General features: G+C 39.0%; 1 long non-coding RNA gene across 1 annotated transcript; it reads right to left on the minus strand.

Moving 5' to 3' along the window:
- Positions 1-9,330: 9,330 nt before the first annotated feature.
- On the minus strand, positions 9,331-11,872 carry LOC143693735 (uncharacterized). The gene is made up of 2 exons (XR_013181677.1): positions 11,404-11,872; positions 9,331-9,766 (listed from the first exon to the last, which is right to left on the minus strand). It is a non-coding gene; the product is annotated as an uncharacterized LOC143693735 (long non-coding RNA).
- Positions 11,873-22,862: the final 10,990 nt, after the last annotated feature.

Here is a 22,862-nt window from a genome sequence, read left to right on the forward strand (position 1 = left end):
GAAAGCCAATAATTCTGTAAAACCACTTTCTTGCTGAGGGGGACCTGAAACAAAGCCTGTGATTTTTATAGAAGCCTGAATATGAATCTTCTGGAAACCATACCCTAAGAATCCATATTTTTTAGTCTCCCTGTCACTTGGGCAAACTTCTGGACTGGTTGTGGACTGTCCTTCAGGAGAAATTTTTAGAACATAGTTGAAGCAAAGACTTGCTGGGAATGTTCTGGGTATAAACAATTCCACTGGTAGTTTTCGTGGCAAGGCTTCTGTCTTTTTCTCTAAGAGTATTGCAAGAACTCCCTCACAAATCCTTTCCTCAATTTCTTTACTGTTTTTCAGATTTTACAGAATGTCTCCAAATCAAAAAAATTCATAAATAGCAATTCAAAAACTAGACAACATCATTACAGGAGGCTAAAAGGAATTTTGGAAATTATCACTCACAAATCTGATGCTAATCATATTCAGTTACAAATGAAGATCTGAGAAGAAAACAAAGTGATGGATGACGGTCTTATAACAGATGCAAACAAAAATGGTTAAAGAGTAACAACAAACCAAAAAAAAAACTCCAACCCCTCCTGTTCCCCCTCAAAAAAGAGGAAGCAGAGCTAAAACAATCTCTATTCAAAATTCTGTTCCACAACAAGCCTCAGTGGAGCCTTTGGGACTGTGGTCCCCATATTTCAGTCAGTTATGTGTTTCATGAAAAATTTAGAACTGAAGATTCATGGAGTTCTTGAGTGTTTTTAGCACACTGGCTTTTGTTCTTGTGTTTGTGCTTTTGCCCAGCACCTCAGCAGTTGGATCATCCCTTTGGGACTTGAAAAACCTGGGGTTTTTCTCCTCCCTTTGTCCAACAGAATTCTGGCTTAAAAATCTCTCTCCAAAAGATTCTGGAGGGTGCCTTGGGGAAATCTGGGATCAGAGGAGCCTCTGAATATTTCTGTGGAAACTGTTCCATTTTGAATGAAATAATTAAATACTTGCTAAGCTGTGGGCCTTGAGGTTAGAGAACTTGCCTGGAAGGGGAGAAATGAATATTTTGGACTGCTCTGATTCATAGTTCAGTATTTTATGTTAAACCAAGCAGGGAAAAGACCTCTAGCATTTTCCTTCCAAGTAAGCCTTACTTTAAAGTCCTATTCACACATTTCTTTGCTTGTTTTTTTACGTGCCACCCAAACTTAGGTGAGGGGTATGAATGCAGCAAAACTCTAGGGAAACCTGGAATTTTGTGCTCAGCATTTCCTGTTGCCTGGCTTTAGTGCCTCTCTAAGCACTGTGTCAGACTTCGCAAAGGTTATTCTTATGTGTCTTGGCATCTAATTAGGGTCTGGTGAATTGGGATATTTGGAAGTTCCTTCTGTGCATTTAATTTCTAATTATTTTCTTATTCTCTATCAAATTCCTATTCAATGAAAAATAAATCCTTCTGTTAATTGTAGCAAGACACTGAAAACATTTTGCTGTAACTCTGTATATCTATGGATTGGAATTGGTGTGGTTCCTTCTGCAGGACTCTTACCTGCATTTAATTCTTTCCCCTGTCAATGTTTGTCAGTCACACTGTTTGAGGTGATTCAAATTCAAGTTATAGAAAATCCATTTACATTTTTTCCTGGCGTTTCCTGATTACTGAAACAACCTCCATACTATCATCTTCAAGAATTTTTCCAGAGGCAAAGAATTTGGGTAGACTTCTTCTAGTAAAACTACAATTGAGTTTTTCTTCTTCTTTTCCCCCAAAGGCAGGGAACCATTTATACTCGCAATGGGTCACAGTTAAAAAGCACTGAAGATTGTTTTCATTTTTTTTTCTCCCCAAAGGTCTATAAGATGATGGGTTAATCTTTGATATTAAAAAAAGAAATAGATAATGCAGTGAATGACACTGCTAATATGAACACTGTTGTTTTAGATGAAAGTGTCATAACATGCAAAATCATTCAGCACTAGATATCCTCAGTAGTGAAAAGATATTCTGGCTGCAAACTTCTACAAGTCTCTTCCTTCAAAAATTATTATTGTGCACAGGCAGAAGGTGTTTGCAAAATGTTAAATTTGTACCCATCTGACTCTGAAATGTCTCTGTAGAGTTATTTTAAACTTACTGCAACACCAAAGAGGATATGAGTATGAATTAACACATTACTTAATTTAGCACCTCATGGGAATCTGATACTGAAGAACATTAGTTATCTAGGCTGAAAATAATAATTTAATATTTTTCATCCATTATTACCTAGTTTATAGAGCTGCTTCCAGGTTGAGATGTTGCATTTAATTACAATGCAGTAAGAAATTACCTGTCATACAATAATTTTAATTGTCTTTCCCTGAAGCTGGTCTTCCTTGCAGCTGCATAAAGCCAGTTTGGACAATTTGGATATCTGTAAAGTTTCTGCTCGCCAAGGGTTTTGGTTCCTCCTCAAAGAAGGGTAATAAATTTCTTGGGTGAAAACAGCAATTATTATATCATCAGTGTGGTTCCTATGAGGGGTACTTCTAGAATGCCATGAAGCTGAAAAATAAAGAACTTTGACTGAGAATGAAAGTGATGACTCACAACATATTCTGTCCTGTTGCATTTTTCATTTTTCAAAATTTCCAAAAGTAAACTAAATGTTTAAGTGGTGTTCATACTGTGAAAACCAGAGCCCAATTACTTCCCTATTTGAGAGCAGGGAAACAAAGAAAAAGCCAACGGAGCAAGTCTAAGGACTCCAATATTCAAACCCCCTTTTTACTTTCCTATTTCTCCAGTGATTCTTCCAGTCACCACTAACTTGTGTTTTGCAGAGCTGTGGTCTTAGAGCTGTGCATTGCTAGCACTTAAAGGCTGATTTCCAGGCAAAGGGCTGGTCTGCATTTCACCTGGGAAAGAATATAATAACAGCTAGGATTTTAAAAACTCCTCTGGCTCAGTAAACTTTGTGGCTCTGCTTTGAGCTGCTGATTACATGGGAAATTTACAACAAAGAAGAAAGGGGTGGTGGATGAAGAGGATGGGTGCAAGACCCAAAGAGGGTTATTCTGCATGTAGTTCCTAACAAGCTAAAGCCAGCTGTATCTTCACCTATGCTCAATGGCATTATAAAATTATCCTTTCTAAATGGGAAAAGTTCACTATGGACAAAACCCAAGGAAAACAAAAGTCTCTTCTTAGGTTAACAGCTCTTTAAACTTCTGCAGATGAAATGGCATGGCAGGTTTGGAAGTGCAAGCTCAATGCATTGAACCAAACAGTCACAGAACAAAGCACTGTCTAAAAACAGAAAAAAAGCCGAAGCATGTGACAAGAATATTCAACCACATCACTTTTTTTCACATCATGTGTAAGTGAACACTGAATCTTGGCACAAACACAGCCAGCTGAGGGGAAAGGCTTTCACAGCTCTGTTCTAACCACCAATCTGTTCCTTTCTGGTTTTTTCTTTCCTTTTTTTTTTTTGGTAAGTTTGGGACATTTCTGTCTGCAAGCTGACCCATTCCTTAAGCATATATACATGTCACTTGAGGATTTAAGAGTCAGAGACTTTAAGAGACTGTCCAGATCCCTCTTTTACAGTCCAAGAGACAACTCTAAGAGGCTGAAATACTACTGAGATTTGAAACTGTGTGCAAAAAGTTTCTATTTCTTCAGCTAGTTAAAGTGCTTTGTTTCTATAATTTCATATGCATTAAAAATAAATGTGTAGCAAGTAATATTTTAAACTAACTTTCTGTTATACTCTTGGCATCATCTCCAAAACAGTCGTATGTCTTAATGACATTTCATTTATTTAACTGCTTTTCTCATTAAAAACACTGCCCTGGTGGTACTGATTGCTCAAAGTTTGACTCCAGACTATACAGATCTGCATGAAGAGATGAAAACCTGGGGCAGAGCAGCAGCCCTAGAGAAGGGAACTGCCCTGTTATGAGTTTAATGGGTTGAAGAAAAACATGCATAGCCTGATGCACTTATTATCCAGGAAGTAACTCATCACTGTTAGTGATTCTGACTGAAAATACCAAAATAATCCAAGAAACTGGGTCTTTCAACTGACAGTGCTATTAAAATGGTCATGCACGATTCTGCAAATTGAAGCATTTTAAAAATTAAATTGAATTAAAGACAAAAACCAATTAAGTACTTTTAATTTAATTTTGATTTATTGGGGAAGTAGATTTTATCAGTGCTCTGAATGTGTTTGTTACAACACAGTACAGATCTATACACCTTGAGATCCAAAGTCCTTGGGGTTTTTCTCTTCACAAAGCTGGTTTGACCAAGGCTTTGTACTCTGAGGGCAGGCCCTTGAGCTAATAAAGGGTGAAAAAAAAGGTGTTATAGGGTTTTCTTATGCTCCCAGTATGAGAAAGTCATTCATGCTTTAAGCTCTCCCTTGGTTAAAACTTTGGTTTTGCCCTTGCAATGAAGATCTTGGGAACCAACAAAAGTCAGTACCCTGGATTCTAAAAAGCCTTTCAAGGGACTGTTCCCTGCTTGTGCCAAAGGGCAGTGGGAATGTGAAGGCCCTGTGGCACTCAGGAGCTCTGAAAGCCTGCAGTGACAGCACGGATGAAGAGCTCCAAGCTGCACAGCTCTCAGAAGGAGGGCTCCTAGGAGTGATTTTGGAGCAGAATACAGACCCAGCCATAGTAGTCCAAGGATGGCTGCCAGCTGGAAGGGCCCCTCCAGGATGTGCATGCAAGGTTAATATCTGTGGAAAGTGCCACAGCTCCAATGAGGACATGCTGGCACTGAGGCTCAGTGGAAGAAGAGGTGCAGTCAGGCCCCTAGAGCACTCTGAGAATGCCAAAATGACACCTCCGCTCTGTGACTCTGCTGCACTTTGCAGGATGCACGTCCCAAGGACAGTATGGTACTGAGCAGAGAGTTTCCATCACACACAGCTGTGTGTCCTGTTTCTTGTGTTTGAGCCTCAGGAAGATCAGCTGTGCTGCACAAGATGAGCTGTTATGTGATACAAAGTCATGACTTCATGTATGCCCTGTGAAATCCATTTATGCTAGTACAAGGAAATGAAATGAAAGGAGTTGCTCAAGAAATGGAGATTACAGGTTATTGCCTCATTTGCTGACTATTCTGTTGATGGACCACTCTGTGCAGAGATCAGAGTTACAATATGGTTCAGCAGGTTGTCATTTGGTCTCAGTGACCTGCAGACCAGGAAGACATGAGTAACACACTGAGATTGGAGCTGTTTAATAATACAAACACTCCAGTGATGTACCAGGTGCTGCCTGAAGGCTTCAGCTTTCAGATGGGACCCTCAGCTCTTTATCTGAGCTCTTGCATTTTGGAGATAAATGATCACACTGCACTTTTGGGAAGAGCACAGGGACAACCCCAGGTTTCTAACTAACATTCACTTTCTTAACACATCATATAACATGCAGGGCTGTTACTGACTGAAGCTTGGCTGTTAATGTTTGCCTACACAGTCACTGTACTCACCAGCACCTAATTCATCTGAAAGTAGGATTTTGAGAGAGATATTAAATAAAACTAAATTACATTGCTCCATTTTGTCTCACATATGAATCTCTATAAACATAAACCAATCCTGCGCGTGCAGTTTGAACACAAACTCATTTGCTTTAAATGAGAGTTTTTCACATCCTTAGAAGCAGTATTATTTCTGCTTTGAATGTTAATAATAACATATTCAAGGGGACTGAAAATTTTGCAAAAAATCAGCAGCTCCAGTCCCAGGTGCACTTCTCTTGCAGCACTTTCCTGAAGGAGTTGTGTCTGTGTGTAGAGCAAGAGCCATGTAAGCAGCAGAGCTTCCCATGCCAGCATTTCCACTTCTGTTTGTTATCATCAGATGCAAAAGTTATTTGTGCAAGCAGCAATTAAGTGGCAGTAGTTTAATTTTTTCTGAAGCCTGTGGGCTGTTCTCTGCAGAATTCAATCTCACATTAGAACTTAAGTATTTTAAGAGTTTGGAGAAATAAAATACCTTGACATTAAGTTAAGTATGAGCTCAGGGAACCAGGGGTCCCTGTTCAAGTCACTTTTCTCTGCTGACTGATTATGGATTTGTCAAAAATCAGATTTAGTTTTTATATATTATATGCAATATCTTTGTAATAGCTGACAGAATCTTTGAATGCAAAGGCAAATGAAGAAGTTCCTGTACTAAGTTCATAATTTGCTGGTAAAATGAATAAACATTATTAAGGCCACCAAATGTCTGTGCAAAACTGCAGTGATGTACAGCAAGGAATAAGAGATTTGAGAATTTGAGAAAAGAAGATATGTTTTCCATTTACCTAACCATTTAACAGGGAGGAATTCATTTTGTTATGCTGTGTTCCCTAACCCAGCCTTTTATTCTTCTGAAGAAAAGTGTAAGTAAGTAATGTCTATTCTGTACATTATACATGTGATCGTAAATCACGTGTATAATGTACAGAGTAGACATTAACTTCAAATCTAATTCATACAAAAATTTGTGTAAAGATGGAATTTAACTTTTTTAATGTTGTATACATTTTTTCCTAATAGAAATAACACTACCTCAAAACCCCAATGAAGTTAGGTACACTCAGTATTCAGACAGAACATCAGTTCTGTCTCAGTTAGCTCATCAGTAGCTCAGTTTTCAGTGTAAAAATATATTGGTATGAGAGTGTCACTACTCACTCACTACTTAAAAAATTTGCAGGTGTCAGAGTTGGTCAGAAAATAATGACAACTCTCCCTGTGGTCTGTCTCAGGTTATTTTTGGGAGTCACATGAAATTTTGGAATCTAAAAAAAATATAAACAAAACCAAAATCTTGTAGCAAATTTATTGGTATTCCTGGAAAAGAGGATATATGTGTATCCTATTAAAAAAAAAAATCAATATGTTATTGGATAGAATGTTTTAATTCTGTGTAAAATAGACACAAAACCTGAGAAGTTACTTAGAAATGTTGCAAACTTTTCAGCATAATGACTTATTTTGTGAGAAATGTTCAAAGTAACAAAATTCTTTAAGAGATCAGAAAAGAACAAAGAGATTCTGTAGAAACAATGGACCAAATATATCCCAAGGATAACCCCACTGAGATCAGTGGAATTGCACTAGGGATATACTTGGCCCAGTGACTCCAGAAATGATGTTAATGAGAAACCTTAACACTACTGCTAGAGAAATCTCTATTTAAACCATGCTGTGGCAGTTCATGTGAAAAAGTAAATGGGACCTTCACACGAACTGCACAGCATGTGAGTGTGAATCAACAGGCTATAATAAATTGGTTTGGTTTCCTTCTCCCAGACTTAAGCAAAGGTATTATATTGTAGAATTTGAGAAGTTCTAGTGAAGGTTATGTATTATTTCATTACATTCCAAAGAGCCTGATTGGAATCAAAAAGGGCCTCATGTTGAAAAATATATCATAATTCCTACAAAAAAGAGAAACTGTATCTTAGATTTAATGAGTGCTAAATCCCTATTAAAAAATTCCCTTTTTGTCTAAAACTTGATCTGGTAGATATCAGTAAGCTCTGGATGAAGAAATGTTTTCTAAGATAAAAGCCTCATATTTTTCAAAGGAAAGTAAACCTGAATGGGTTTCTAACAAAGTTTTACTTTCTCATAGAAAGAAGCAGTGATTTAAAAAGTGCAGAGGAATGTAGCATCTGACATCCTATGACATGATAAATCCTGGAAATACTTGAACCCACAGAACTTGACCTAGCAGAGAAAGGAGTGACCCTTTCAACTGAAACTGCTGATCATAAAAAAAAAGTAAGACAAGATCAAGATTATTTTTTAATTTAGGGTAAAGTACTCACAAATAACAGAAGCTGAAAATGCCTGGATTGCTCTGGCCTGCCTCAGACTGAATGCAGCTCCTACATAAAGCTGTTCACCAGCAGATTTGCAGGCATTCCACATTTGTTGATCTTAGGAATAAGTGGGGAAACTGAAATACAGAAAGATAAGATGGGCAGCATCCCTGAGATGAGGAGTAATAATGGAGTCAGGACCCCACCACACTCACTGATGTGAGAGGCAGAATCCAGCAGCAATCTCCCCACACCAGATCACCTATATAAAATATGGCTGATCCCTCAAGCTCTTTTCTGTTTGAGGATGCTGGCTTCAGTCCCCACCAAAGAGCAATAACTTGTTTCCTAATCTAGTGGCTGCTTGCAGTGAAGTGTTCAAAGTTTTCAAAAATAAAGCAAAACAAACCATTCCAAAAGACCCTCAGCAGTCTGTGGGTGTGTGAGAGAGATTATAAATGTGATGCCTGTGTGCTGGACTGAGCTCTCTGCACTGGGTTTGGTGACCCTGGACGTCACTTCCAGTCCTCTAGCCCTACAAACTGGGATTTCATTCCAGAGGTCACTGGAAAAGAAATGCAGCATTTCACAGATTTTATCTAGCACATGCAAAATGATCGTGTCCTGACATTTCAGCTGTTGAAAAGAGCCAGTATTTACTACTTCACATGAAAAAGAGCAGAAGGCTAAAATGCGTAACAGGGTAAAGCCATGATATGAGACAGATGAACTCATTTAGATAAAATAAAACAAGACTCAACCTTCATCTGAACTTCAAATTGAAGCAGTTAAAGCTGCCATGGAAGGAAGATTAAAAGTTAATAAATTTATTTGTCTTCCAGTTCTCCTTTTTACTTGAGACTGCTATGGAAGGTCTGGCTAAGATTTAGGAGAGAGCAGTTCCCGCTGCTGCTTCAGCTTTCTGAGCCATACCAAGCCAGGTATTTAGCCTCTCCTGCCTCCCTTTTCAGCCACATCCTGGTGTTCCTGCTCCCTCTCCTTGCTGTCTAATGATACTTTAAACACAAACTTTAGAACAAGCACTACTTTTTATTATGTGATTACAAAGTGCCCAAGGTTCCCTCTTCCAGCCGTTGTGTTCAGTGTGTTTGCAGCACAAATGATGATGTTGATGAAAATATTATCTCTGTGCCCCCCAATGTCACCTAGAAGAATAAATATTTTTGACAGAGATATGTTCTTCATTTTCTATCTCTCAGGTTTAGCATTCACCCATGTGAAATAAAAAAATAGTAGGAAAAGAGACAGAAATATTGGACACAGTTTTTCTTGCACTGTATAAGCCTTGTGGTATTATATAACTTCATTTAAAAGTTAGAAGCAAGCAAAGGCATTAACTACATTTTAATCCATACTTTATTGTCTGCAGTTATCATTCTGCTGTGTGCCATTTCCCTCTATACTGTTGTAATAATAGTCTGGGTTTTTTTGCATGAATCCTTTGAGTTAGAAATGTCCCACAAAATATAATGGAAAATATTTTTAGAGAAGAAAATGGTATACAACTCAGCATGGTGCCACTCATAATTTATTCTAAGATTATTCAGAAATGTTAATTTTTTTATCTGGACTTCATAAATAGCTCAAACACCCCCAACTGAGAATAAAAATGTTTGATGGAAACTGCCTTTTGGGTCCTTTAACTGCTGTTTCTAAAAAGGCCATTTTCATCCTGTTTTGGGTTGCCAAGCATGGCACAGGAAGGAGTCAGCAAAACACCTCAGTGACTCCTACAAGTTTGTGAAACAGTCTTTAACCAAAACCAATAATCCTTGCTATAGCTCAGGAAATTTGGAAAATGAGGTTTATAACACTTGTCAGTGGATTCCTTCAAAGGAAGAAAATACTGGTTCAAGCTTCTTGGTCTCTCTGTTGGGGCCTAAGGGATGTCTTCGTCTTTCCTTTCCACTGCCAGCGCTCCATTTTGTCTTCTGCCTTCTTAAAGAAACTTAAAGAAAAACATAAAGAAATACTCACTTTTATTCATTCTCATCTTATTCAACAGGTAATAATCTGGTCAACAGGCACAATAAAGTTGTGAGGGATTCCAGTCAGCATAGAGCCATGGAATCATTATGGTTGGAAGAGGCCTGGACTCTAATACTGAGTCCAACCATTAACCATATACAACTTGGTCCATCTGGAAATCAGCCCAGATACCACTATAAAAAATTCAGTGCTTAGGGCATTGTTTAAACTAGACAGATAAGGCACAGAAGAGCCATTCTACTTAGAATTTTGGATGAGAAAAAGATGATCTAATATCATACATTACATGCTCAGATGATATAAATATACCAGACAGTTGCATTTTTTAGAGTACTACAAGGGAAAAAAACCCAAACAAAACCAGCAAGAATTAGCTGTGCAGGCCAATTGGAACACATAGTTAAAAAACTAATAGTTAAAGAGGAGAAAAAGAAGAAATTGTGAAAGAAAATATTTGATATCTGATTTGAAGATCTTCCATAACTAACACGTGCAATGTGACACAGCACATTGCCTGTGAAGTATTTATGGATTTTGATAGGGTTTTTTTGAAGCTGTGTTGAACAGTTTTTGAATGTTACCACAATCCAAACACAAGTAACTATTAGAGCAACAAAACATTGTGAATCACTGTGTAATTTTCTTCCAGTCTGTAATAGTAACTGTGTTAATCATTTAAATGGTTTGCTGTATTTCCATCCTTTATACAGCAGTATTTAGAAGTGCTCCCATTACTCTGGCAAGGTACATTGCTGAGTTTATGTCATGCCAGTCATTATATGGTCAAATACTAGTTTGAAAACCTAGCAAAAATGAATATTAAGTGATATATAGGTCAGTCACAATCATACATGGAAAGACAGGAAATATGTTACTGCAACAGAATACAGTTTTCCCTAACATTTAGGAAGAGAAGCATATAAATCACTTTCATGGCATCTAAGACATTACAAAACTGTCTCAGCTGTAACAGCAGACTGCAGGGCAATATTTACTGAAAATTCTAATTATTGTTTATTTCTAATTATTTTTATGGGTATTCAACTTTGGTATTTCCATTTCCTTAAAACCACACCCCCAGAAGATTTAAATTACAAATTTCTGATCTTATACAATAATTTCATCTTACCACTATTATTAGGATGTCAGATCTCATTCTTGGTCAGTTCTTCAGTTTATAGGTAGTTATGGGCCAATTAGTCCCTACCTATTACAAGTACTTTCCCTATTCAGTTGAAAAGTACATTGAAATAAATTCAGTTTCTGTAGTGACATTAGGGAGAATATTTTCATTTCAGTTTCTGCTACAATCCATGCCTATTTTGCATTTGTCTTGAATTTGTCAGTGGGGCACTCAGTAATGTTCTGAAACTTCATGTGCAAAAAATAAAGGTTCCAACCTCAGAAGACTTAGCACAAGATTACAATGACCTCTAAAATTAGAGGGCAGCATCCTCAAAAAAGAAAAAATAAAGTTGATAAAGGAGAAAAGAAAGCAGAAACCCCAACCCAAACCAGAAGGCAACTTAATCTATTCTATCAATTCTGCAAAGAAATTGAATGAAGAAGAAATTCAAAAAATATTTCCTCACTTACCACAAAGTGGATGAGTTTGGACAGCATCTCTCAAGATTATCTAGTCCAAACTCCTGCCAAAAGAAGAGTCAATGGGAACTGGTTGCTTAAGACTGTGTCCAGATGAATTTTGAACATCTCTGGGGATATCTCCAGAATCTCACCAGGCAATTTTGTCCAGTGCTGGATCACGCTTGTAGTAAAATTATCTTTAACTTAAATGTTTTTAATAGAATTTCCTGTGTTTCAATTGTGCCTTTCACCTCTTTTCCTTTCAATGGATAGCACTGAGAAGAGTTTGTCTCCTCTACCCCCTCCCTTTGCACACATTGATGGGATTCCCACCAGGCTCTTGTCCAGGCTCAGCAGTTCCACCTCTCTCAGGCTCCCTTTGCATGTCAGATGCATCAGTTCCTTAATCATCTTCCTTTCTCCTTACTGGACTATCTATGAAGATTTTTTACTCAAATGCACATTGTTTATGCATATTTATTATATTATACTTATATTGCACATTTTAAAAAAGTACCACATACCTGCTTCAGGAGGAATTCTGTAGAGAATTCTAGAGTTAGATAGGCCTACATGACATTCATTCAGTTCATGTAGTGTGTCTAATATTATTTTTAACCTATTTTGGGAGGGAGGGGCATGATCTATTGTCCATTCAGTCTACATATTTATTTCCTCTTCACTCTGTGGCTTGAGGCCCCATTTTAATATTTATAATCAAACCCTGATCTGAAAAAAGAAATGCTTTTTTCATTGGACTTTTCAGTGTAACTTCTCACTAGTGTAAGTAGCTGTGCCACAAATGTTCACAGCACCCCTGTGAGGCAAGGTAGCATCTCTACTCCCATTTCATAGACAGCCTCTGGCCTGGATTTTTAAAGAACTCTGCATTATTTGCACTTTAAATGTCCCCATTGACTTTGGTTGTAGCTGCCAGTGCTCAGCACATTTGAAAATCCAGGCTTCTAGGGCCAGACTGGCTTGTCCAACACAATCAGCTTAATCATAAAGCACAATGTTTTTATCTAGTGAGATAACAGTTTGGAACAAGGGAAAATCCTATTCAATGGAATCTTTATGGTTACAGCTCCCCTGAATAACTGTCCTTTCCACACTCCTTCATTTCTTAACCACTGTATGAGACATACAGCATGTGGTAATGAAATATGAAATGCATGCATTTTACTGAGCAAATCTCTCACTTGAAATATGAGGCCTTTGGCTTGAAAATAAACACGATTCAAGGCTCAGCTGGGAAGTGTGTGCTGCTCCCACAGCCAGGTCCCTCTCTCCTTGCTCAGTCAGCCTTTTGCATAGCGTTAGCCTGATCTTACACTTTCCCTGTGACAGGCTTCCAGAAGTAAGTGTGAAAAGGAAGATCACTTTCCACTATCCACAGGAAACAAAATGACCCTTCTGCTGTCAGCTGGATGATACGTGAGCTGCATCCCCTGCAGGAGCCAAGGCTAGTGCAGACATGTTCTCATTAAACAAAGCTAAAAATTGGAAGGACATTTAAACTGCAATGTAGGAGCTCCATAGACTCCATCTGAACTTCTAGAGTTACTTCTGTTAGGTTTAAGATATTCAGCCTTAAGGCAGAGTTGCTGGATGATGCCGCTGCAGGTTTTACCTGTAGCTGATAGAGATGGGGGCAGTGTGTGTGCATGTGTGTGTATGTGTGTGTTTGAACTACACTGCTTCCTAATCTTGGGGCTTCTCAGGGTTTCAGTGGCCCAGTATCACAGCTCTGGAGAGAAGTTTGCATTTTGGCAGCCTTAACCCAGCTGTTTGCTACTCAGAGTCCCCAGCCAACATACTCCTACCACTGTGCCAGCAAACTGCAGAGCTCTGGCCACACTGAGTCGTAGCCTGTTTGTCCAGCCTCATCTCCCAATGAGTTCAGGGGGCAGAAATCCACCTCAGGAAGCTCAGGAGCTGTTGCTTGAGGCTGCCTCTGTTCTCACAGCCACAGCTGAAATCCACACCAAAGTAATGCTTCCAACAAACTGCCCTGGAGATGGGGCAAGGGGAAAGGGGTTTTCATATTGCTCCATGGATGGTCTGCCTCAGACAGCATTTCTCTTGCTTGCCAGGCACCTGGCAAAGGTCATCTCTGTCCTCATCGATGCACTCCCTGTGCTGCTGTGCTCAAGCTATTCCTAGGGATGGAATATTGTAGGTTGTACTTCTGTGTGTGTTTAATTTCTGAGACTGATGACCCGAACATGATATGAGCACTGACAGCCATTGTAATTGTATAAACTTGGGGAGAGGGGGAAATTAAATAATCATAACAAAACCAATTGTCAAGAATAATAAGATTTTCCTTTTAGTGCAATAATAGTGTCATTAATTATTAAAAGAGAAAAAAATTACAAGGAATCATCAAGGCAAAAAGTAAATGAGCCTGGAAACTGCAATTCCTTCTTATATAGGAGTGCCCTCTGCAGTCTAGTTCCTGGGGAGAGATGCTGTGCCCACTCACATGATGCTGTAGAGGAAATCAGAAATAAGTTGGTCAAATCCAGCACAGAAATTCAGGATGTGGAGCCATAAATGAACTCTTGAAGCATGGAGTCCACAGTATCAAAAGACCATTCCCTAGACAAAGTGCTAGGCCACATGTCTGATGGACAAGCTGAAAGACCTGTGTACACTTTAGGGGTGGGTTTTCAGATGTGGACTTTGCAGCTAAGAAGGCACAACTTTAATCATTGCTGCTTAGACATAAAGGAGTTTACTTTCTGTTTGAAAGCTTAGCAGAAACTGTAAAGTGATCTTCAGGAATGTTCTTCAAAGGGGACATTGTCTCTGTCCTTTCAGGATTTTAAGCTCTAAAGCTGGTCACATGCTGCCATAATATTTTAATGTCATTCCTAGCTGGCAGGTAGCAACTTGCTTTTCATCAGTGCCTTATGGAAGTAACCCAAGCGTTAAGATGTGACCTCATTCCTAAACACATTTCTCCATCAACAGCAAACTTCGCAGGAGCATCATTTCTTCTTTTATGATGTTTCACAAAAAAAATTATATTTTTAATTAAAAAAAAATGTGTGGAAAAGAATATTTAATTTAAGAGGGAAAAAGTCCTAAGCCTCTAAAAGTTTATACTGCTTCCAATTACTTTTCATGCGTGACTATGTGGCAGGGAATACTTCATTATACCAGGTCACCAACTTTGACATCTCTAACCTCACAATAATGGCCCTTTTTGTAATGTACCAAAATTGAAAATCAGTTTAGTTTATGTTCTCACTAGGTTCATGGCTCTGGTGCCTAATATATTGCTGACTTGTAGGTCAGCATTATTCCCTAGTGAGGAATATTAAATAGCCACAGCTTATATTAGAAGGGGTGAAAAGGTCCAGCTCCAGTCTGCTGTATAGTTCAGATTCGTTAGTGCTTTAAAAACTCCTAAGTTGCATAATGTTTCCACTTATCCATGAAATTGAGGCATGATTCATATCACAGGCATCTTTAAATGATTTGTAGTCCACTATTTAAGTATGTATTCCACATAAATAAATACTTCCTGAGTTTGTATACATGATTTGTGCTAGTCAGTATCATAAAAGAGGCACAATAGTGCCTGACCTTTATTACTGTGGCAAGAAGTTCCTACATCTAATGGAAAACCCCCAAACAGCCAAGGGGAATGGTGTAATACAAAGCACCTCTGTTTGGAAAAGGCATTTTTGGAGCTTATCAAAGTGTGAATGTTACTTCCTCCCATCAAAAACTTCTGTTCTTTCCACTCCCAGTACTTTTTGTGCCTTCTAAAAATTTCATTTTAGGGCTGTGTTGTTAAAATTAACATTAGCATGTGGGATACAGTGTTTGACTGCTGATAGCTGGGGTGCTCCTTGAACCTGCTTGTTCCTGAGCTCTCTTTCTGAGACAAGTTGGACTGGAGCTGTGGGCTTTGCTTTACCACTGAGCACACCTGCCTTCAGCAGCAAAACTGCTTTTGGGACTTTCATTCAGCAGAGTAATGCTGGAAAGGAGAAGCTGTCTGGAAGATGAAGAATGACAGTTGTTCAGAAAAAACTCTACATTCTTTCTCATCTCCAATGTCTGGTAAATTATTTGCAAGAAAACCAAAGATGCTAAGTTTAAAAGCTACACACTCCACCTTGAACAGTTTTCTGTGCAACAGCCTGTGGGGATGCCCTGAGGGCTGTCTATAGGCAAACTGAGGGCTGCAGAAGGGGATGAAGCAGAGAACCAAGCCTTCACCTCCAAGACCCTCCCTCCAGCACAAAAACCTCCACAAAAAGGTGGATTCCTTTCTCAGAATGTGTGCCAGCAGTAGGTTCATCATGCTTTTGGTTTCATTACACTTTAATGTGATATTTTAATCTCTAATGTGGGTGCAATTAGTTCTTTTAAAGTCATTGGAACTCAGCATAAGTGGAAACACGATCAGATCACAACCTTTTCATTTTTTCTTGTTATAAGCTTGGTAAAGGAATTGCTGAGTGAAATTATAGAAGCTGATTTATTTGAGTCAGATGAGACAGTGATCACAACAGACTGTTGGCTGTTGTGTATGAATCTGTAGGAATCCCAGCTAAAGAAAAGAATAAGATATTTTTTAGTTTTAATCTCTCTGATGTCTTTTGAAAAGAAAAATAGCTGCACTTAAAGAAAAGGTACTTTCTGCAGAAAAAAGCCCCAAACCAACAACCAAACTCTTTGCATACTATGTGTTTTTCTCTTTGAACCATTAAATTTCTTCATTGTCCCTTAACTGCTTTTCTCTTGTTCCCACAAGGTAAAAACAGAAGCAAAAGACTAACCACATAGATAACTATTTTGTTTTATCATAATGATGGTGGACATTTTCAGCTTCTCTCAAAACATTGAAGTATTTGTTGGAGCTTATTATTTAAAAAAAACGGTGTTGTTTCACTGAAACAGACAGCTGAATTTGTCATACGGATATTTATATTGATATGAACTACATAATGTTCTTAAATTTTGATTCAGTAAATACACTACTTTGCTTTACTGTCAATTCCTCTTTCTCCCCCTTTTCTTTTCCTGCTTTAAATCTGTTCTCCCTTCCCTCTGTTGCCATACAAAATTGCCTAAAGGACATCCAAGCCATTAGTGTGCACGTGGGTCTCGCCTGAGCAAAACAAGCTGCCTGGTGTGCAGACTTTTCAGCTCAAACATCTCAACTAAATCTCCTCTGTGACATGGTGTAGGCAATCCTGGGGTCTTGGAGCACGTTCCCCATGCAGTGTCCTGCACAATGGCCTTGTTTACCACAGCTGGGCCCAACTGCATTTCCCTCACAGTCCAATTGCCTCACAGCTCCTGGGTTGATGACACGCAGCTCTGGACTCACCTCTTTCATGGGAAAGTATTTCAGCTTTTCCCATGGAAAAAAATGCCACTTGGCCCAAGTATCCTGACTTCCCTACACATCTGTCAGAAAAATTTCCTTAAACACTTGTTTTCTTGGGCAACAAGGTGAGAACACTGTCCTTTTTCTTTCCAAAAACTTATATCCAATACATGTCAACAGTCAGAAACAAGTCAGAACAATGGACTCTACATGGACACAGCAGTTGCCTATAAATGACACTTATGCTGGTCAGAACAGATGACATGGCAGGCAGAAATGTTCAGATACAACTATAAACAAACAATCAAAATCATTACTGCAATTTGAGACCCAGCTAGAGACTACTTGGACATAAATCACTTTGAACAGAAACACAAAGAAAATATTTCTGAAATGTTGGCTGGCAGCCACCTTAAAAAGGTCTTTTTTTTTTAGGTGGACCATATGGAAAGGCACAGCACTTCTGGCTAACATCTTTTTTTTCCCCTGAAGATCACAATACTTTCATTCAACACTGTGGTTTTTTCTGCACATTAGAATGTGTATTTATGAGCAAAATAACAGCTAAAATCCTCATTACTCTTCATGATTTCACAATTATAGCTGCTGTACATGACCTTCCCAGCCACAATGCTGCACTAATCTGCCAGTGCAGGAGTCCCCCACCACGACAGGGCCTGCTGAGTGTTCCTGTGAGGGTGTTTTGGGCAGGACATGGGCCTGGACAAGGGGCAGAACCAACTCCCAGAGGCTTTGGGAACTGTGAGAAGGAGTGTTAAATGAAAGGCTACCTATTGAATTGGGGACCAAACTCCCCATCTGGCTTCAGTTTTGAGACCCACCTGTCCTGCACTGTGTGCATCAGGCCACTCACATGGCTGGGCTCAGATCTGATTTGCTCCATTCCAAAATGCTTTATGAAGCTCATGGAGGTGCTTTCTTCTGTCAGCCTCAGGCACAAAACAGCCTTTTGCAAAGAAGAAGCCTGGCTCCTCTGCCATGGTGGCCCTGAGGAAGCTCCAGGGAAAGAGAAGGGCAAGCAGGGCTGGGTGAGGAGCAGAAGAGAGCAGTGTCTGGGTCACTCATGGCACGAGGGCATTGGACCTAAACTGTTCACATCACAGAGCAATTAGAAATGCTATTCAGTAGCTGCAAGGAGACTTTTCTGTGCTTGTCACGCTTTTCTCTGCTCCCTGATAGTTCAGAGGGAGAGAGGGCAAAGCTACCTCCTCTCATCCATCTGCCCTTCTCCTGGTACCAGTGTGCAGGCAGGGACACCCAGACAGGGCTATACTAACTGGGGGGGAGAAGATGGGACCCAGCACCCTTTGTCATGCAGGATGGCAAAGTTTCCCCTGACTTTCAGCTGTGCCTAATATGGACAGCCCTGCTCTGTCATCAGCCTGCAGAAGGTGGCACTTTTGCCTTCACGTGTTCCTGTAATACGCTCGGTACCCTGCAGCACAGTGACGCAAAGCCCAGGAAAGGGCAGCCTTTGTGCATTTGGTGAAATTAATGCTGCACTACAAAAAAAGTCCCCATTCTAAGGTTGTGGTATTCTTGACATTTCTTTAAAGCGAACTGCAATGCACACTGAACAATGTTCAGAGTCCTGCTGAGGCCTCAGTAACTTAATTATGCTTTATTCTTTCTAACCCACCCACATACATGCTTTACCAATTTAAACTTTTTATAGATCCTCCTAAAGTATTTTCTGCTGTGCTTTGCTCTTAACATCACACTTGTTTTTCTCACTCCAGTCCTTTCTCAAGTACAGGGTGCCTTCTTACGTCTGTGTAATGTTGTGCAAGATGGTTTCCATACCTCAGTGTGGAGCAGAGCTAAAAGGAAGAAGGAAGGAGAAACAGAAGAACTTTACCTTGTGCCACACCTCTGTCTGGCTCTTCTGTATAAAGTATACAACACCGATTTAGGAGCTTTGCTTCTTGCATGCCAATAAATTACTGGAAGCAGACATGAAAAATGCAAATGGAATCATACTTTAATGAAAACTAAAGTGCTTATAACTTAAGGAAATTGTTACAAAGCAAAACCAATGCTAATTGTACAATCAGTTCCAGCCACACATTCCTGCAAGTGTAAAGACAGGGTCTTGCTTATGCATCAAGTTCATATTCCCTGTGTTGGACACAGTGATTAAATATATATATTAATATAATTAAGCAATATACAATCATATTTCAAAGGAAGCATCAAAAAAGCCATTCCAACTTACCTTTCAAATCAGGAATAATTGGAACCATTTTGAGCCCTATTATTTTAAAGTGTTAGACAATAGCTGATTCCAATGGGATCTGTATCACTGAAAGGCTGTGCAGTGTTTTGCAAGACAAAGTTCAGATCTATGTTAAGCTAATACATCCATTCATCATTGAGAGTTTCTTCCCCAGCTAAAATTTTCTTTTGTTTTTAAGTAGTATCACAAATCCCTCATCAACTCAAAAACATATTCACTAGAATAGCACTGTATTTCAGGACTAACAGCAAAAATTGGAGACTGGAAAATAAAATGCTTGACTTGCATAGTTGATAATTGCCACCATCTTCCATAAGACTCTTGTACTGAGTTGAGCTGATTATAAAATAAAAGGAATGAGTTTCCTAGAAAAATGGAAAAGCTGTCCTAAAGAAAGGTGATTTTTTCAGATCAAAAATACAAGAGTTGAATTCTATTTTCAAATCAAAATCATAAACTAATCAGTTTTACATAAAAAAGAGCAACATGCAAAAATGCATGTTGTTTTTCTATTAAGGAAAATTATTTCTGGCAGTTTCAGGACTTGAGATAAGGGGCAATGGAGACATGAGCAAATGTCTTGGCATCACCTGGTGTGAGCTTGGAGCTCTGCCGAGCCACATTTCACAGAGCCAGAGCTCAACTGGCACCCTCTGTAATCTTTAGCTAATGCACACATTGGAGCTCAGGCTTCCCCTTTGCATCATGATGTTACCAACACCAATGATTGTTCCGCTTCAGTGTGGCATAGAAAGTGGGGAATATTTGGGAAGTTATATCCACAAGCAGAGTAATGCATCTCTCCCCTGGAAGCCATAGCAAGATACTCATTTAGGCTGGTCATGATAATGCAGTAGGAAATCAGAGTCTGTGAACAGCTTGGGCACAATAAATAAAGCACAGTCCAGCTTCTCTCCACCTGCAGGCTTAAACCCATTTTCATTGTGCAGCACCATTTTCAGCACTGCACAAACCCATTTTCATGAGAGTTTACTGTATGCTGAGCTGAAGAACATGACAGTAGATTCTGTTGGAGGTAGGCACTGAATGTCCATTTCTGGTTATGTGCAGGTTTATGGAATTCTGAAGTCCACCTGGGACCACAGTGGGATGTGAGGAAGCCAAGCTTCAGAATTAGCTGTATGATACTGGATGGAATAATTTTTTCATACAGAGGGAAGGAAGATTTTTTTGGAAATTACATTAGTTTATTCTCTACAAAACAGGAAAGACTTGCCTCAGGCAACTGAATGAAGCAGCAATTGCCACTTTTATTCTTTCTTTTCCCTGAGGGGATATAAGGCAATGAGTCAACTTTGATTCTCCCCTCAGTCCCACTGTCAGAGAGGCTGCCAAGTATATATTGGGTTCCCAAGGGCAAAAGGCCTTCAAGCAGATATTTGTGATACTTATCCCTGTGGCTAGTGCTGAAAATTAAAGACACATGATGTTCAAACCCAAAACAACAAACATAGCTTTCCAAAGACAACCAGCTGCTTCACTGGGAACTGCCAGAGCAAACAATTAGGAGTACAGCAAGGATATTCACACGACCTGCTTTCTCCAGGACAGATTGGAATTCTCTGCCATGAGGAGAGACAACTTTGATATTTCAGAAAAGTGATAACATCACTGCCTTTGTCCAGCTGGGGAAGTAAGGCTAAATATCTTTTTGGAAGGAAAAATAGCTGAAGCTTCCTCAGACAGCAGGGCAGTTCATGAAACATACATTGCCTGAGTACTGAACATGAATTGGACTCTAAATGGGAAATTATGATTGAAGGCAAGCTGTTTAGGAGGTTAACCATCACTATCAAAACTGAGGGGACCTGAGTTGTTTTCATCAAATGGTTTTATAAATGAAAGTGAGAGGGATGGACACAAATTGCCAAATGCAGCCTCTTTCTGCTAAACTTCAAGTGGGTGCAGAGACTGCTTTGCTGGGGTGCTCTGGCATGCATAACACCCTCATCACTGTCCTCAAATTAAGTGGAGTCAGCTGTGCTCAGGGCAAGCTTACCTCCTCAGGTAAGACTGAGCATTGAACCTGGTACAGAAAGCAAACCCCTTCTATGTTAGCTTGTGAAAGAACTCCAAAACTGACATTACTAGAATTCCCTAGAGTATTTCTGTATATCATCTTTTCATCTTCCAATGCACTTGACCATATTGTGCTTCTTCCAGGGAATATCACTTTATCTCAGTACTTGATGGTTATTGAATAAATCCTACAAAATTAAAATAACCACAGAGAGAGTTAAAAAAAAATGCACAGTTCTTCACATATGTCAATGCCTTGGCAGAAATTGCAGAAAATGTTACAGAAACAAGAACAAAACTATTTGTTGGTCACAGCTCCAAAATCCCATAAAAAGTGCTGCCAGAGAAACACCATTCAAGCTGAAAAATATGAGATTTCTAAAATGCAGTACTTAAAGAGGCTAACAACAAATTAATTGGGTACCAGCTGCATAATCAGATGCTCAAATTCATATCAAGTTTTTCACTATGGATGGCAAAGCATCAGGACATGAACTTTGTCTAAACCTCATCTAATTCTTGACCTAGACAGTGACCAACTCTTGTGAGGGCATGACTTTCTACACAATTTCTAAACTTCTGGTTCTCTCTGGGTTGAACACTTTCATGGAAATAATCCTTTCTGCAAAGCTGTTAAATGCTGCTTGCTATTTCACTGAGCACTACCTTATCACCCAAGTTGTACTGAGTGTTCCACTGTCAGTTTCAGAAACCAGTCTTGGAAATGACAATTCTATCTCAGATCTTACCAGAATATTATCACAGGGACCTAAATGCAAATAAGAAGAGTGTGCATCACCAGAGGTTCAGCAAAACCAGGTTTTTAATTTACATTCATTCAAATGTTGTTGGTTAGAAAAATTATCCAAGTGCAACAGTATTTATGTTCCTTCAACAGAGCTAAAATACTAATCAAGTAAGCTATGGGAGAGAAAGAGAGCAAAAATATAAAGGACAGGGTAAAAAAAAAGTAAATTATTGTATCTGTATTCATATACTGCTAATTATTAATTTTATAATACAGCTAGATGAATAAAGATGAAAAGAAGACAAGGGGGAAAATACATTACTGCACAAGAAACAAGCAGAGATCACCGAGGAGCAGATCTTCAGACCTTTTCCCAGATAATTTTAAATGATCTCACATGAACTGCCCACAAGTGAAACTGCCAACTTCACCTCCATTCAGTGCATATTTGAGCCAGGCTTTCACTGAAGCGCTTCTGATTTCTGATCAGAATCTTTTTTTGCTTTGCCCTTCTGCTAATAACATTTGGCACACTGCTGAGCTGCTCTATGAAAAACACAGATATTAAATTACTAATGGGAGGAGAATGAACAGTTCAACTGAACAACATAGATGCTTGAAAACCAAAAATTCTTCATAGGGGTTACTGAGAAGGTGTTATTTCCTAGGTTAGTATTTTCAAGATAGCATTTCTTAAAATGAATTTTCTTAAATAGATTTTTTGGCAATTTTAAAAACTCAGCATAATACCAAACCAGTTATCTTTTCTATTCTAGAGTAGCACCTTCTGAGAAAGGGTGGAAAAACACGTTTTGTAAGGGAACTTTCCTGAGTTGTGCAGGCAGAGCTATAGATAAATGATGTATTTGAGAGCAGGCAGAGAATGATGGTTTCCAGTTAAGATTTCAAAAGCATTGAATCCACTTTAAGAAAACTTCTGAAACTTGGACTTTTCCTGTGAATATATGGTACATGTCTCAAAAACATAAACCCACATAACTCAATCAAAAGCATAAAATCAACAATAAAAAGCCATTCAGCAGGAGGAAGACTGTTACTAGGATCTG

Source organism: Agelaius phoeniceus, chromosome 3, assembly GCF_051311805.1.
Source record: "Agelaius phoeniceus isolate bAgePho1 chromosome 3, bAgePho1.hap1, whole genome shotgun sequence".
Taxonomy (NCBI): domain Eukaryota; kingdom Metazoa; phylum Chordata; class Aves; order Passeriformes; family Icteridae; genus Agelaius; species Agelaius phoeniceus.